This window comes from Marmota marmota, unplaced genomic scaffold (assembly GCF_001458135.2).
Source record: "Marmota marmota marmota unplaced genomic scaffold, marMar, whole genome shotgun sequence".
In the NCBI taxonomy this organism is placed as follows: domain Eukaryota; kingdom Metazoa; phylum Chordata; class Mammalia; order Rodentia; family Sciuridae; genus Marmota; species Marmota marmota.
Window position 1 is genome coordinate 18,650,660 of NW_026000057.1, and position 18,382 is coordinate 18,669,041.

The following is an 18,382-nucleotide window of genomic DNA, read 5'->3' on the forward strand; positions in this document are numbered from 1 at the left end:
ACTACTAAATCTCTCCTCTCTGGTTAATTTTGAATCTCTAAACAAGCAGAGTGAAGGCTAAGGCAGAGTTGTAAACTGCCTGTAGGAATATTTGATGTGGGAAATAGAACATAAACCAACAAAAGCAACAAAATACCTCAAAGCCTAAGGGAATATACCACTTCAAGACATTTAATTAAAATATTTGTTCTAACCTTAGCTCAAAACTAAGACAGATAAGCAAAGATTTTAGCATTTTAGTAGACACACACAACAAACTAAATAAATAAACAAGTATATCAGATTTTATGAAAATGAAAAACATTTTCCCAAAGGATAGTATCAAGAAAATGAAAAAAAAAAAAAAAACTGACAGAATGAGAGAAAATATTTGCAAATCATTTATCTGGTAAGGGTCCTCTAGTCAGAATATATATTAAAAAAAAACTATTGCAATTCAGAAAGAAAAACAAAAAGTTAGTTAAAACAGTGGGTAAATGATTCAAATAAACATTTTTCACAAATGGACAATAGGCATATAAAAAGATGTTTAACATCATTGGTCAAGAAGGAAATATAAATAAATACAATTAAATCTTACTTCATACTCACTAGGACAGCTAAAATAAAAACATAAATAACACCTCCTGAGAGAGTAGATAGAAAATTTAGAAACTTCAAACATTGCTGATGAAACATTAAGTGATCTAACTACTTCAGGTAAAATTTGGCAGTTTTTTCCTAAAGTTACATAAGTATTAATAACTAGAAATTTCACTCCAAAGTATATGCCAAAAAAGAATAATAATCATCCACACATAACGTATATCCAAATGTTTTACCAATGTTTTAACAAACATTTACCAATAGATAATGAATAAACAAAATGTGTTATAGCTACACAGTGAAATATTATTTGATAACAAAAAATAGTAAAGTATTGATTTATATTACTACACAGATAAATCTTGAAAATATTATGATACATGGAAAAATGCCAGACACAGTTGTATCAGCCCATTTATGCAATGTTCAGAATGGACACATGCATAATATAAAAAATAGATTATCCATAATTAAGGACTGAGGAGATAGGCACATGAAAATAACTGCTAATAAATTATATGTAAAGGGAACAAGAGGTTAAGGGGACAATCCTATAGACTGGGCCTACTCTGCTGATCCCCACAGGCTTTCTTTTAAAAAGAAATTACCTGTCCTGGCTTAAGCAAAGAGGATATGCTACATTCTCAGGAAACAACCTATTATTTACAGGAAAAATGCAGGCCCAAAGACCACTCCCTATGGATAACAAGACCACAAGTTACCCTGAAGGGGGAACTTTTATGACCTTTACACTGACCAAAGATTCCAGGACTCAAAAAAAAGGGCAGAATTTCACAGGTTTGGGCTCCTTCCTAGTCCCTGGAGCCTTCCTTATCACATCAAAAAGAAGCAAGACTCTCTGGGGCCTACATTTGTAATTTCTGGATATCAGAAGGGGTGGGGGGTTGCCAACTTCACCTAGTTTCAATTCCCTAAAAACACCATGCTCTTTGAAAAACATGCTGTCCACTCCTGAGATGGTCCCAGCTGCTCAGCAGTACCATACTGTACACTTATCTTTCTTATCTCATTTTCTCAAATAAACTCATTCTTATTCAGATCCTTCCTGGAAGATTGCAAAGAACTGGCAGTCTTTAGAATCTGCACTTCAGTGGGGAGGTCAGACTTTGCCCCTTGTAGCCAGTTTTGGCTCCTGCAATGAGCTGAAGCTTCTTATTGAGCTTCAGCGTCTTGGCGGGTGGTTGCTGTGCTACAATAGGTGAAAAGAAGGATAATATATTCTAAACTTTGATAGTCGAGATGGTGACATGATTTTTCTAATATACGATAAACCACTGAACTGCATATGCTAATGAACTTAATTTTATGTGTGTGGATTAAGTCACAATAAAGCTGTTATTAAAAGTAAAATTCAGAGGATCCAAGATGGCCAGCCAGAGGGAGGCAGCATTCTGTGTTGCTCTGTGATGTGGATCTCAACTAGTGGGAATACTGCTTGTCTGAGTGTGATAGAGAACCCCTATACAGCTGCTCTCCAGGAAATCACTGGTGCTGTGTCTCCTCAGGGCTCTGGGCCTCAGCATTTAAGCAGGACTCCAGACTCCTAACACCCAACTCCTGAGGTTCTAGCCCACACAGGGCTCCTAAGTGCCTTAGCAGTATCACCTGTCAGCACTGTGGCGGAACTCCCAGAGCCTCTCCACTCCCACACAGGACACTCAGCTGCTACCTACCCACAGGAACTCCAGCCTCCACTCCCCTGTTGACCCCATCTACCAATGAGGAGATCCCCTGGTTGCCTCCATCTTGCCACTTAACTCAGCAGCTGTGGCCATAGTTCCCTACACAGGAACCTACCTGTACCTGGGGGCATTTCACAGACTCTGGAGGTAGCCAAAGTACTATGGTACTGAATGTCACAGAGCTCATCTCTGAACACACCACACAATGCCACTGCCAATCTCCCCCCCACCTCACTTGCCCACTTGAAACCCTGGCACTGGAAGAAGACTGCCTCCATCTTAGCTCGTCTTCCTCGCCATATTTTGTGGCGGCAGGTCCCAGATTGGAACTCCAGATGGTCAGGTACCTGGTTTTCAACTCCCCTCTCTCCCCAGTAGCAGTAACCCAGCACAGTAACTTCCCAACACAAAACAGCACTCAGTGGGACAGGAATGCAGTGTGATCAGGGTACCACCCGTGGGAGCCCCAGTGAAAGAAGTCCCTAATTGGGAACTGCTACGGGTTAGGGAAACAAGGCAAAAGTTGGAAGACTAACAGTGAGACCAGGAACTGGGATATCTTTAGGCAAGATAGGGAGAGAAGATCCAAAAACAGATCACTGAGGTGCAGTGTCCCAGCAGGGACTGGCTGGTGCCATACCTTGCTTCCAGGAACCCTGCACTAGGACAAGCCTTCCCACCCTGGTTACCTTCACCATCCTGAGGGCAGAGATATCAGCTAACAACAGACAACCCCAACTATTGGATGAGAAGGGAAGCAGGAAAGATACTGAACGCTAAAGCTATTAACAATTCTGGTTTCTTCTTTTGAGAATTTTTGTTTGTTTGTTTGTTGTTTTTTATTTTCTCTTTTTCTAATCCTTTTCCATCTTCCTGCCCTCACATCCCTAATATATGTGAAACCAAGAACTTTGTATGAATTAGAATTTTGAGGACTGGGACATATGAATAATATATTATAGGTGTGTTGTATATGCCCCTTTTAATTTTTTTCTTTAATTCATCTTTTCTCCTCTAATTTTTACTATTTCAACATCTTTATTTTTCTTACTACATATGTGTTTGTCTTATGTACTCTACTGTCTTCCCATGTACTTGTCTATCCCAAATTACTTCCTGTCTATTCTCTTGCTACTAACCCTCTTCATTACATTTCTCTTTCACACTTCCTAAGATATATTAACTCTACATCCTCACATCCTGCCTCCTCAGCATATCATCCTACGCCTCACAACCAGTTCATTGTTCACTGTCAGAAACTGTAAACCCTTTTACAAACCTACTGATTATATTATAGATAATAATCAAAATCAACATTTTTAAACATTGTGACCAAACTGTAAACGTCTTAATAGTGACAAATTGTTCATAGGTGATACATTGTTGATATTGGGATCTGTTAGCATTGTCCTTCCCCACAAAGGAGAGGTATTGGAACCCTACAGGAGCACTACAAACCTATAGGGTAAAAACAATAACACCCCAGACTCACAGAGCTAGAAAGGAATTCACACAAGCAAAATGAAAAGACAAGGGAATCAACTGCCCCAAACAAATCAAGATACCACATTATTAGAATCCATGGCAATCACAGCAGAAGAAATTACAGAGAAGGTACTCAGAATGTACATGATTGAAATTTTCTGTGAATTAAAGGATGATATAAAAGAGCAAATATAGGCAGCAGAAGATCATTTCAACAGGGAGCTACATAAACAAATACAGGAAGCAAAAGATCACCTCAACAGGGAAATAGAGGTTCTAAAATAAAACCAAATAGAAATCCTTGAAATGAAAGAAACAATAAACCAAATTAAAAGTTCAATTGAAAGCATCACCAACAGAGTAGACCACTTGGAAGATAGGACATCAGACAGTGAAGACAAAATATATAATCTTGAAAAGAATATAGACTCCACAGTGAAAATGTCAAGAAATCATGAGCAGAACATTCAAGAAATATGGGATAGAATGAAAAGACCAAATTTAAGAGTTATTGATAGAAGAAGGCATAGAGTTCCAAACCAAAGTAATGAACAATCTATTCAATGAAATAATATAAGAAAACTTTCCAAACATGAATAAATTAGAAAACCAAATTCAAGAAGCCTACAGGATGCCAAATGTACAAAATCACAACAAATCCTCATGAAGGCATATTATAATGAAAATGCCCAACATACAGAATAAGGAGAGTATATTAAAAGCCATGAGAGAAAGGAATCAGATTACATAAAGGGGAAAACAATTAGAATAATGGCAGATTTTTCAACACAGACCCCTAAAGCTAGAAGATCCAGGAACAACATATATCAAGCTCTGAAAGAAAATGGATGCCAACCAAGAATCTTGTATCCAGCAAAATTAAGTTTTAGATTTGATGATGAAATAAAAACCTTCCATGATAAGCAAAAAATAAGAGAATATACAGCTAGAAAACCAGCAGTACAAACCATCCTTGGCAAAATATTCCAGGAAGTTGTAACAAAAAACAATAATGAAAACAGCAGAGGGAGGCAGTATCCTAAAGGGAAAACTGATCAAAGAAGAAAACAAGTCAAGTTAAATAACAAAAAACAAACAAACAAACAAACAAAAAAGAACAAATATGGCTGGGAACACAAATCATGTCTCAATAAAAACCTTGAATTTTAGTGGCCTAAAATTCACCAAAAAAAAAAAAAAAAAACCAAAAAACAAAAAACATGCTGCTTCCAGAAGACTCATCTAATAGGAAAAGACATATATAGACTGAAGCTGAAATGTTGGAAAAAATCATACCACTCACAAGGACTGTGGAAGCAAGCAGGAGTTTCCATTCTTGTATCAAATAAAGTAGACTTAAAGCCAAAGTTAATCAAAAGGGATAAATAAGGACATTTCATACTGCTCAAGAGAAACATACACCAACAAGACACAATAATTATAAATATATATGTCCCAAACAATGGAGTATCTATGTTCATCAAACAATTTTTTCTTAAGCTCAAGAGTCAAATTGACCACAACATAATAATCTTGGGTGACTTTAACACATCTCTCTCACCACTGGATAGATCTTCCAAACAAAAATTGAATAAAGAAACTATAAATCTCAATAATATAATCGATAACTTTGACTTAACTGACATCTTTAGAATTTTTCATCCTTCATCAAACAACTATACTTTCTTCTCAGAAGCCCATGGATCCTTCTGTAAAATAGACCATATAATATGCCACAAAGCAAGTCTTAGAAAATACAAAACAGTAGAGATACTACCCTGCATTTTGTCAAATCATAATGTGAAAGGAAATTATAAATCAATGACAAAATAAAAAATAAAAACTACTCCAACACCTGGAGACTAAACAATATGCTACTGAATGAACAATGGGTTACAATAGACATCCAGAAGGAGATTTAAAAAATTCTTTGAGGTAAATGAGAACATAGACACAACATATTGAAATCCCTGGGACGCTATGAAAGCAGTACTAAGAGGAAAGTTCATTGCATGGAGTTCATTCCTTAAAAGAAGAAAAAGTCAACAAATAAATGAGCTAACAATGCATCTCAAAGCTCTAGAAAAAGAACAAATCAACACCAAAAGCAGTAGAAGGCAGGAAACAATTAAAATTAGAGCAGAAATCAATGAAATTGAAACAAAAGAAACAATTAAAAAAATTGACAAAACAAAAAGTTGGTTCTTTGAAAAACTAAATAAAATCCACAGACACTTAGCTGTGCTAACAAAGAGAAGAAGAGAAAAAACTCAAATTATTAACATACATGATAAAAAAGGCAATATCACACAGATACTAGAGAAATACAGAGGATAATTAGAAATTATTCTGAAAACTTGCACTCCAATAAAATAGAAGATATTGCAGACATCAACAAATTTCTTAAGTCATATGATTTGCCCAGATTGAATCAGAATGATATACACAATTTAAACAGACTGATTTCAAGTGATGAAATAGAAGATGCCATCAGAAGCCTACCAACCAAGAAAAGCCCAGGACCAGTTGGATACACAGCCGAGTTCTACAAGAACTTTAAAGAAGAATTAATACCAATATTTAATTTATTTTAGGAAATAGAAAATGAGACAGCACTTCCAAACTCATTCTATGAGGCCAATATCACCCTGATTTCAAAACCCAGCAAAGACACATCAAAGAAAGAAAACTTCAGATCAATATCTCTAATGAACATAGATGCAAAAATTCTCTATAAAATTCTGGCAAATCAAATACAAAGACATATTGAAAAGATCTTGCACCACGATAAAGTGGGATTCATCCCAGAGATGCAAGGTTGTTTCAACATGTAGAAATTAATAAATGTAATTCACCACATCAATAGATTTGAAGATAAGAATCATGATCATCTCAATAGACACAGAAAAAGCATTTGACAAAATACAGCACCCCTTCATATTCAAAACACTAGAAAAAATTAGAGATAACAGGAATATATCACAACATTGTAAAGGCTATCTATACTAAGCCCCAGGCCAACATCATTCTAAATGGAGAAAAATTGAAGGCATTCCCTCTAAAAACTGGAACAAGAGAGGATGCTCTCTTTCACCACTTCTATTTAACATAGTTCTTGAATCACTGGCCAGAGAAATTAGACAGAAAAAATAAATTAAATAGATACACATAGGAAAATAAGAACTTAAATTAGCACTATTTGCTGATGATATGATTCTACACCTAGAAGACCCTAAAAGTTCCACCAGAAAATTTCTAGAACTAGTAAATGAATTCAGCAAAGTAGCAGGTTATAAAATCAACACTCATAAATCAAAGGCATTTCTGTATATTAGTGACAAATTCTCTGAAAGGGAAATGAGGAAAACTACTCAATTTACAATAGCCTCAAAATAAAATAAAATAAAATAAAAGACTTGGGAATCAACTTGAGGTAAGAGGTGAAAGATCTCTAAATGAAAACTGCAGAACCCTAAAGAAAGAAATCAAAGAAGTCCTCAGAAGATGGAAAGATCTACATTATTCTTAGATAGGCAGAATTAATATTATTAAAATGACCATACCACCAAAAGCCCTATACATATTTAACGAAATTCCAATAAAATCCCAATGACATTCCTCATAGAAATAGAAAAAAGAGTCATGAAATTCATCAGGAAAACTCACAGACCCTGAATAAGCTAAAGCAATCCTTAGCAAGAAAAGTGAAGCAGGTGATATCACTATACCAGAAATTAAACTATACTACAGAGCAACAGTAACAAAAACAGCATGGTATTGGCACCAAAACAGACTGGTAGACTAATAGTACAGAAAAGAGGACACAGAGACTAACTCACAAAATTACAATTATCTTATATTAGACAAAAGTGCCAAAAACATACATTGGAGAAAGGACAGCCTCTTCAACAAATGGTACTGGGAAAACTGGGAACCCACATACACCATGCACAAAACTCAACTCAAAGTAGATCAAAGACCTAGGAATAAAAACCAGAGACCCTGTGTCTAATAGAAGAAAAACGAGGTCCCAATCTTCATCACGTCGAATTAAGCCCCAACTTCCCTAATTAGAATCCTATAGCTCAAAAATTAAAATTAAGAATCAACAAATGGAATGGATTTAAACTAAAAAGTTTCTTCTCAGCAAAAGAAACAATCTGTGAGATGAATAGAGAGCCTACATCTCGGGAGCCAATTTTTACCCCTCACACATCAGATAGAGCACTACTCTCTAGGGTATTTAAAGAACTGAAAAAGTTAAACACCAAAAAATACAAATAACCCAATCAATAAATGGGCCAAGGACCTGAACAGACACTTCTCAGAAGAGGATATATAATTAATCAACAAATATATGAAAGAATGTTCATCATCTCTAACAATTAGAGAAATGCAAATCAAAACTACTCTAAGATTTCATCTCACCCCAGTCAGAATGGCAGCTATTATGAATACATACAACAGTAAGGGTTGGTGAGGATGTGGGGGAAAAAGGCACACTCATAAATTGCTGATGAGACTTCATATTGGTGCAGCCAATATGGAAAGCAGTATGAAAATTCCTTGGAAAACTGGGAATGGAACCACCTTTGACCCAGCTATCCCTCTCCTCTGTCTACACACAAAAGACTTAAAAACAGCATACTACAGGGACACAGCCACATCAATGTTTATAGCAGCACAATTCACAATAGTTAAACTGTGGAACCAATCTAGATACCCTTCAGTAGATAAATGGATAAAAAATGTGGCATATATATATATATATAATGGAATATTACTCAACAATAAAAGAGAATAAAATCATGCATTTGCAGATAAATGGATGCAGTTAGAGAAGATAATGCTAAGTGAAGTTAGCCAATCCCCCCAAAAAACAAATGCCAAATGTTTCCTCTGATATAAGGAGCCTGATTCATAGTGGGATAGGGAGGGAGAGCATGGGAGGAGTATAGGAACTCTATATAGGGCTGAGAGATGGGAAGGAAAAGGAGGGGGCATGGGGTTAGAAATGATGATGAAATGTGATGGACATGATTATTCAAAGTACATGTATGAAGACACAAATTGGTGTGAATATAGTTTGTATATAACCAGAGATATGAAAAATTGTTCTCTATGTATGTAATATGAATAGTAATGCATTCCGCTGTCATATATAAAAAGTTAATTAAAATAAATTTTAAAAAAGTAAAATCCATTTGAGGCACTTATATAAAAACTTAAATATTCTAAAATAAAACTATATTTTTTGGGTAATAAAATTTTTACTATTTGAAAAAATTTAGAAATCAACAAGAAACAATGATTGATATGTTTACATAAGAAATACTTCTATATTTCAAAACACAATAAGAATTCAAACAAAATAAACTTCAGATTTTCTAGGTAAAATACATAAACCAAAACATCAACACATTTTAATCCTTTTATGGTTGTTATTATGTACCAGATGCTGTTCTGAGCACTGCACAAATATTAACACATTTGAGCCTCATAGGAAAACTTATACACCAGGATCTTTTAAATTCCTTCTACTGGAGTTGTGGAAAGAGGGAGGTGGGTGGAGAGCATGACTCCCTGTGGCTTCCTCCTCCATATCCTGCTGCTTCTACTGCTGTGCAGCCCTGTCAGAGGGGAGGCACAAGGAGGAACTGAAGACAGAGAATGACCACATCAGCCTGAAAATGTTGGGGCAGGATGGCTCAGTGGTGTAATGCAAGATGAAGAGGCGTAGCTACTGAAAAAGCTTATGAAGGCAGTGCTTGTCAGTGAGATAGGTTAGATTCAGGGTTGATGGGCAACCAATTAGTGAAACATTTCAGCCCAGCTGGAGATGGAGGATGAGTGCATCATTGACAATTTCCAGAAGCTGATGGGAGGTGTTACCTCCTGTGGTACATTCTGCACACCCTGCATTGTCCTTGCATTTGCTACTAATTGGTAAATGTAGGATCATGCTGATCACAGAGGAATCTGCTGAAGTTCCTAACAGTCGCCAAAAGAATTCTCCTTTTTCCAAAGCACTTAAAGTTCAGCTCAAAACTATCTGCCTTGATGAGAAGTCAGTTTAAATTGGGTTAATCAGATTGGTTTTGTTTTGTTTTAGTTAGGAAAAATGAGTTGTGATGCTAAGGGTATGTTTTTCTTTTCATTTTTGTTTGTTTCCTCCTCCCAAAACATTTTTTCTTCCAAACTTGTGGAAGATATGAAAAATTGTTCTCTATATATGTAGTATGAATAGTAATGCATTCTGCTGTCATATACTCACTACTGTCATGTCATATGTAGTGAGTAATGCATTGCGCTGTCATACACTCTGCTGTCATGTTTCACTACTGGAGCTGAGATCACCCCTTGAGCCAATTGTCCTAATCACGTGGAGTGCCCATGTTGATGCAATGGGTGCTTCAGTGTGGCATAGTGTGGAAGGGCAGAATTCTGCTTAGTTTTGTTTTAAGTACAGCTTATTGAAATCCTAAATATTGTAAATTATAATATTTGCAAAGGTATAAATGAAGGAAAAATACTGAAAAATCTTCTTTGAAAGGTAAAAAAGAAAATAAGTCTTTCAGTAATTGGGCCCAAGTGATCTCTGGGCTCCTGAGTGTGTCCTATCAGGCCTTAGACTCAGGACTCCATCCCTCCACTGTGTGCCTGGTACAGCAAAAACTGGCTTTTAACTTTGTTATGCTTGGATACGAGGTGTCCTCCAAAAGCTCCCATATTAAATCAGGAATAAAATTGGAAGGTGAAACAACTGGACAGAGAACTATAGCCTAATCAGTCCCTCCTAGTTTAAAAGGACTACTGGGTGGTAATGTAAGCAGAGGGACATGGCTAGAGGAAGTGGGTCACTGGGGCCAGGTCCTGGAAGGGTTCACCTTCCCAACTTCCCTTCCCCTCTCCCACTCTGTTTCTGACCTTCTGAGACCATAAGCCAAAATATACTTTCCCTCTTCTAAGTTCTTCTTGTTGGGTGTTCTGGTCAAGTGACACAAGGCTGACTAACGCAACACTTTCTGAAACAGAAGAAAATAATTATCATCTTTTCCATTTGGTATTGTGGCCTTGGATTTCTTCCAGTATTTATATCTAATGAATAATCATGGTCTGTATATAAAAAGTAAGATTGAATGTCACTGAATTTTCAGTTACATTGTTGTGTAAAAGAGCTGCTTCCATGTATGGCTGTAAAAGAAACCCATGGAAACACAACTTAGCATTCCTCTTGTAGATTTGGGCTCTGTTGCTTTCTAAATATATATATTAAAATTGTTTTAGACAGCCTTTTTGCTGCTGCCACTGAAAACCCCCAAAAAACACTATAAAGGAGAAAATGTTTATTTAGGGACTCATGATTTCAGAGTCTCAGTCCATAGAAGGCCATCTCCATTCCTTGGGAATGAGGTGAGGCTGAACATCATAACAGAAGAGTGTGGAGGAGGAAAGCAGGCTCACATAATTATCAGGAAGCAGAGAGAGAGAGAGACCCCACTTTCCAGATACAAAATATAAACCCCATAGCCACGCCTCCAATAAAATACTTCCTCCAGCCACCCACACCTGACTCCAGTTACCACTCAGTTAATCCCATCAGGGATTAATCCACTGATTAGGTTAAGGCCATAACCTAATCATTACTCCTCTAAAACTGGCATTGTCTCACGTGTGAACTTTTGGCAGACACCACCTTTAAACCATAACAAAAATTATGCATTAGTACAGTGACTCCAGTTGTGTGGGATATTTGGAAATCTATACCAACTAAAATGTTTACAGGTCAGCCTATTGTCTTTTTGTAAAGATTCATTATGTTTTTAATAGCCATTCTCTGTCCCTTTGATTCACCTGACAATGATGCATCATCTTGCTTGCTTGAAGTATTGCAAAAAATGTTCAAGTTTTCTTTGCTTTGCTCTATGGGCTCAGGAAGGGGGTTTATTGGCTCTGTTATATTTATTCACCAATTTGAACATTGTTTGTTGTGCTTTGCTATTGTAAGCAGTAAATATAGTTTAAAATTCCTCCCCCTTTATAAGCTCCTTAGTTTCATGTAGCTCCTAATTCACAGAGCTAGAATTGAATCCCAGATAGGCTTATTGCAGTCTGTGCTTTACAATCCTACACCATGCCACCTTCCTTGTAAATCATAAATTTAGTGAAGGATGTTAGAACAAAGAAGACAGCGGAAACAAAATTCACAAATAAAAAGAGTCAACTATAATAGGTCTGAGGAAAAGAGGTTGGTGATGTGGTTAAAAGTATATGTGGAAAAAGAAGAGACAACTGGATAGATCCATTGAGGTTTTGAGTGAAAATTCAACAACATTTTGAAAGGTAATTCAAAACTTTTGTCTCTTCTGTTTCTTAAGAGCAGAGAAGAGGATGAATAAGAAGGTGCTGGTGCCCTTTGCTATGGTTTAGGTAAGGTTTGAGTTTTCACAAAGATTCATGTGTTGAATGAAGTTTGGTTCCCAAACATGGGAGTAGAAAATGATGTGTTAACTTTAGGAGGTCAGATGTGGGAGATTCTTAAGTCATTGGAGGTGAGCTCCCAGGAGAGTGAGATTTCCTAAGAGTGTGAGGCTGACACTTGAATTACTTGCTTTCTGCTTAGCAATGAGATCTCTTTCTTTCACAGGTGCTCTTACCATTGTGATCACCATGAGATCCCACCAGAGCCAAACTAATGCTGGAGACATAACCTGGAATCTCCAGACTGTGAGATAAATAAACCTTTTATTTTTTTTCAAAATACTCTGCCACTGGTATTTTGTTATAGTAACAACATATGGACTAATACACCCTCTAAGAATTGTTTGCTCATTGCCCCCTTCCACTTTTAATTTTTTTTTTGAGCATCAACATGATGCTCAAACTTTGATGTATTGCTCATATTTCAATGTTGTTTATTACTTCCTTTTATAACTATAACCAGTTGCATCAGCATTATTTTGTCAAGGAACCTTTTTGCTTCCCAACTGGTATTTTTAAAAATCCTTGCATATTAAAAATCCGATAGTACCCAATGATTTACCAATACTCACATAATAATGCCTCAGAAGTATACCTTATATTTTTGTAGTTACCTATATTTATGCAGTGTGCATTTCTGTTAAAAATAACTTCTTTTTAACTGATACTCAGTACAAATTGATTGCAATCAGGAAAATTGCTATGGGGCTACCAAACCTAGCTTTGAAAATGATTAAAAAAAATGTGTGACAGAAAAAATAAATAACTCAATCAAGGAAGAATGATAGAGAGAGGGGGAGGGCAAGAGAGTGATTGGGTAAGGAAGAAAGAGAAGGAGAAGAGGAGGGAGAGAAGAGGGGATGGGGTAGGTGAAAAGGAGGAGCAAGAAAAATTGGAAGGAGGAACAGAAACAGAATACTCTAGCCATCAGACTATTTAACTGGATTTTTTTTTCATATTTATTTGGTTGCAAATGGACACAACGTCTGTATTTTAATTATTTATTTTTATGTGGTGCTGAGGATTGAACCCAGTGCCTCATGCATGCAAGGCAAGCGTTCTACCAATGAGCTACAGTCCAAGCCCATGGATAATATTTTCTTAACAGCCATCACATAAGATATAAATTCCTTAACATCATATTATGCAATATTGATTACAGTCGGTTCTTCAACTCTCAGGAGGAACTCTAATAGCATTTAGGCAGAGCCTCATGATCTGCACAATTCAAGAGATTCTGGAGTTTGAACTCCCAGGAATAGCTATGATGAAAAGGCCATGATAGAACTCCCTGCATCACCTGGAGCTCCCATTAAAAGAACAGCTCACAGGGACAGCAAAGCACTGATAACAGAACTGAGATGTGGAAGCAAAAGACAGACTGTGCTTTAACTCAATATTTGGCAGATAATTGACATGTTGCAGAATTTAATGGGAAGGCCACACTCACATAGACTATCAATTGAGAACAAATAGAACAAAAAAATATTTTGAAAATGAACATGAGCAAACAGTAAGTAGTGATGACCTGAAATCTAACATTATGTCCAGTGTGCATAAACTTAACACACTCAAACAGAAAAAACACACATAAGATTCACCATGATTAGAACATATCATGGAGACCAGATCAGAACAAAGACACAAACTTTCATGGAACAAGAGTAATTAAAATTATATTAAAGCCCAGAATATACCTGATATTTATAATTATGTTTATATTGGACATAATAGTAAAATGTATATAACTTTTTAAAGTATAATCCCATGTAATCTATTTTGAATTTCCATAAATCCTGAAATAACATTTCTACATGTCTATATAGCTACCTAGAGAGCATGATCCTTCCTTTCCTACAATTTCAGAATGACTGTTGAGTTTTATGGGATTTTACAAAGTGGTTTAAAGTACTATGAAATTCATGAAAAGTGATTAAGATTTCCTCACCCAATGAAGTGAAAATGATCCATGAATACACCTTGAAAATGTTTATTTAAAGTGTCTAATGGCAATCTCTGTTATTATATAACATGAAGCTCCTTTTAGTTAAAATACTATCCTTTCTAAATTGGCTTATGTCTGACCCACCTAAGTTGTATGTCTCTGTTCACGTTTCTTTTTTAATTTATTTTTCTCTCTCTTTCTTTTAAGTGGAAGCAAAATCTTCCCATTTCAATTTTCTTCTATATGTGACTTTATAAGTATCTTTTCAGGAATTTTTTTTTAAATAAGACTTTAGTATTTCCTCACCACTTTGAATAAAGTGTGGATCTTTTCAGCGCACTTAAAATAATACCCAACATACATTTATTGTGTACTTAAATATCTGAAGTTCTAGATTATATATTAAAACCATAAATTTAATATTTAAATAACCACTTTAAAAGGAATTTTCTTAGTCCCATTTTGCAGATAAAATGCTGAAATAAGGTGTTGATAATTTTGTGAAAATCTCAAAACAAGGTGAGTATTCTCAGCTTAGCATCCAAACAGCAGAATTTGATCACTCATTTTTTTTGTACTTCTGAACATACATTTCCTTTTCTAGATTTCCATTAATTTTAATCAGGACTCAACATTACCTGTTGATTTTATTATATATCTCAAATCTACTTCTTACCTCATTCCTGTTTTAAGATTTCTAATCTTCAAATCTTTAATTTTCTCAACATTTTTCTAATCTAATAGGTCAAAATTAATGTGTGATTTTGATGCTCAACCATAGAGGAGATTCAATGCCTGAGAACAGATAATCCAGAAACAAAATCTTATGCTTAATCCTCGCTGTACCTGATTTATAATCCTGCAGCCTATAGACACTCCATAAATATCTCTCCAGTAATTAAATCTTTATGAGCCTCTACATCATTACAGAGTTGCCTTAAGGCACTAATATCTGGAAAGAGTTGATAGACAATACACAAAATAATTTACTCTGTTAAATTGATTGCTTATATTAAGGCATGGCAAATGGAGACTCTAGAAAAAATAGAACATCTACAACACATGTCTTAAATTTTGAAAATTTTAAATGCAACTCACAAGTGTTATAGTAATGATCAAAAGATTTAATAACTTATAGACTGAATTCTGATCAATTAGATTGTAAAGACAATTTATCACAGACAATTCAACTATGATTACTTTAAAATATAAAAACAGAATTTCTAAATTTCTGGCCTATATATAATTGTTTAACAATAATAGTAACAAATAATAGTAACAAAATAAATAAAATTATTTTTATCACTGTTTAGAATTAGTATCCTGTCTTTTACAGATATGAAAAGTCAGATTTGCAGTTTGAGTTTATAAATAAGAAAGTGTTGAATGACAAGATAGAAATAATACACACACACTGGGCTACACTGCCTTTGGAAGGCTTACAAGTAGACCTGAAACATACAAGGAAACACTCAAAGGATTTGTGTATAGTCAAGAGACATTTTGCACTGAAACATGATGAAAAAATTTCTGAAAAAAAAACTATCAAAGAATTATCAGCTATTATTAGTCTAAATTATGTGCTATTCAAAACTACAAAGGAAAAGAGAGGGGGAATGAGGAAAAAATATTTAAAAATGAGTGATCAATAATTTTGTAAAAATAATTCTTATTTTAAAAAGCTAGAAACATAATACTGAAGACCAAAGATAAAGAGAAATGTTAAAGACTGACAGAGAAAAGACACACTATTATATAGAGAGGGCCAAAGACAAAAATTAAAATATAACTTTTATCAGAAAATATGAAAGTTAACAAAGTGACAGCTTTTAACCAGTGTGTGTGTGTGTGTGTGTGTGTGTGTGTGTGTGTTTGGCAGGGCATTAATGAACTATCAACCCAGAATGTAATATATAGCAAAAATATGTTTCAGATGTTAGACAATAAGCCATTGTTTAGACCAACAAAAACCAAGATTTGTTAACAGTAGATCTGCACTATCATACTAATTTTGTTATGTCTAATTTTGTTTTGTTCTCTTAAGAAATAGTGCTTGTAGCATTTCACTGGAGTTATTGCATAGACAAACTGAAATGAGAACCCAAATGCCAAACTGAGATTCTTATATGAGATGGTCTCTCAGATTTAAAAGGTAGAGTCCAGTTTTCCTCATACCAGCAATAAGAGATTATGAATCTACTCTGCATTAGAAACAAAATGCAGAACATTATGCACTACAAATGTTTAGGGTGAGAAGAGTTAAAATTTAAAATCTATGAAAGTTGAATCAACCAAATGATATAATTGTTGGCAAGAAAAAATAAAAAATATAGCAGAGCTACCTCTGGGGTAAAGTATTGTTATGGACCAGGCTATATGGGCAATGACTAACAGACTTCATTTTACCCTGATACTTCATATCATGTAAGAAATGCTTCTCCCATGGAAAAGCCCTGCCTCTGTATCCATTAATAGTTACCTAGCATAACATACTTGGCAACACAAAATAGCAATTCTTATACAATGTAAAATTGTTCTCTTTGGTTTTCATTTTTCTTGAGCAATGTACCTTGTCAGAGATTGATTGTCTAGATGTCAGTAACCATTCTCAAGTTTGTACTGAACTAAGGTCATTTTGACCCTCTTCCCTTCTGTTTGCTTGCTGCTATGCCAACCTGCAAAGTCCCATGGGAAATACCAATGTACCCATTGCATTATCTCACTAACTGCCCAATTCAGCTTCTGTACCTTCTTAACTTGCAGCTATGTCAACCCAGATGTGGTTTTTGCCTTTAAATATTCTAAAATGCTCAGGCTCTGAGCTGTTCCTTGAAGAGACAGTTATGGGTGCTGCTGGGAGCAGTCACCAGCTGGTCAGCTAAATAAAGACTCTACAATTTGGACTAAACTGGGACTTGGTGTTGTTTTCTGAGTGACCTGCCCACAACAGTATGTGCCTAACATGTGTGACACCCTGTGCCTTTTGAAGGCTCACAAGTAGACCTGTCAACAAATTAATCATCATACAATACTGGCTATCCAACTTCCTTATTATAAGAGGGTACAAGGCTTAAACAGAAATCATTTGAAAATCATTTGGAAATATGCTGAGTACGCTAACCCGTAAGTTGTTCTTAAGTAGTATAATGTGTTTGATGGCTCTAAGTTAGGCAATTTAATGAACAGCTGCACAAAACTGAATAGAACTTCATTCTGTATCATTCTAAAAACTTAGGAAAATAACCTGTGACTTAATAAGAATATGTCATAAATGTCAAAAAATGTCACATATGAAAAATTTATTATTTAATTTTATGACTTTTTTTTCTGAGTGCAGTTAGATGATACCACCATTGTTGGCTCAGCTGTCTTCTGAAAGTCAAGGGAAAATTGACTTTCAAATTTCATTTCACAGAATTGAAAGTTTTGTGCTCATTGCAATACACCAGAGCTGAGATATATGTCATCTCCTAAAACAATGATTTTTTTTATGCTGTCTGTTTTTGTAATAAGAAGAGATAACAATAAAAAAATGTAGAGTATTATGAACCTTCTCTGACAATTTGTGTTTTCAGATAAGTTTACTGGGCAGCTCTTCTATACTAGCCACTGTGAACCTTCGGCAAAGACTAAATGGCTATTTTTTTTTCCAGATATGTTAATGGAAAGAAATAATTTCCTTTTTTTTTCCAGTCCTGGGAATTAAACCCCTAGCTTTGTGCATTCTAGGCAAGCACTGTACCACTGACTAATACTCTAGCCTGGGGTAATTTCCTTTTTAACTTATTGCAAAGAAAAGAATTGTGGTTGGGGTTGTAGCTCAGTGGTAGAGTGCTCATCTGGCATGCGTGGGGGACTGGGTTTGATCCTCAGCACCACATACACAAAAATAATTAGAAAAAAGGTATTGTATCCATCTACAACATAAAAAAATCTTTAAAAAAAGATAATTGGTGTTGAAGAATAGATTAAAATAAGATTGTTTTTATACTGCTCTTAATCTGAAATTTTCATCAAATCTCCAATTCAATGTTACACATATCCATAAAAAATAGATATTTGCCAGAACCATAGGACAGTGAATATTGATCATCTTTAAATATATATTTATTTATTATTCTTTTTTTTAGTTATGTTGGATGATATTGTGTCTCTACTTGTGCATAATATTTTCCCCATCAAA

At 35.2% G+C, this 18,382-nt stretch overlaps 1 protein-coding gene and 1 pseudogene across 4 annotated transcripts in view; one reads left to right on the forward strand and one right to left on the reverse strand.

Annotated features, from left to right (window-relative positions):
• Positions 1–18,382, reverse strand: part of Fstl5 (follistatin like 5) — a 762,470-nt gene that overhangs the window by 205,312 nt on the left and 538,776 nt on the right. The gene's annotated exons all lie outside the window — the stretch shown is intronic.
• On the forward strand, positions 8,212–9,723 carry LOC125619830 (annotated as a pseudogene).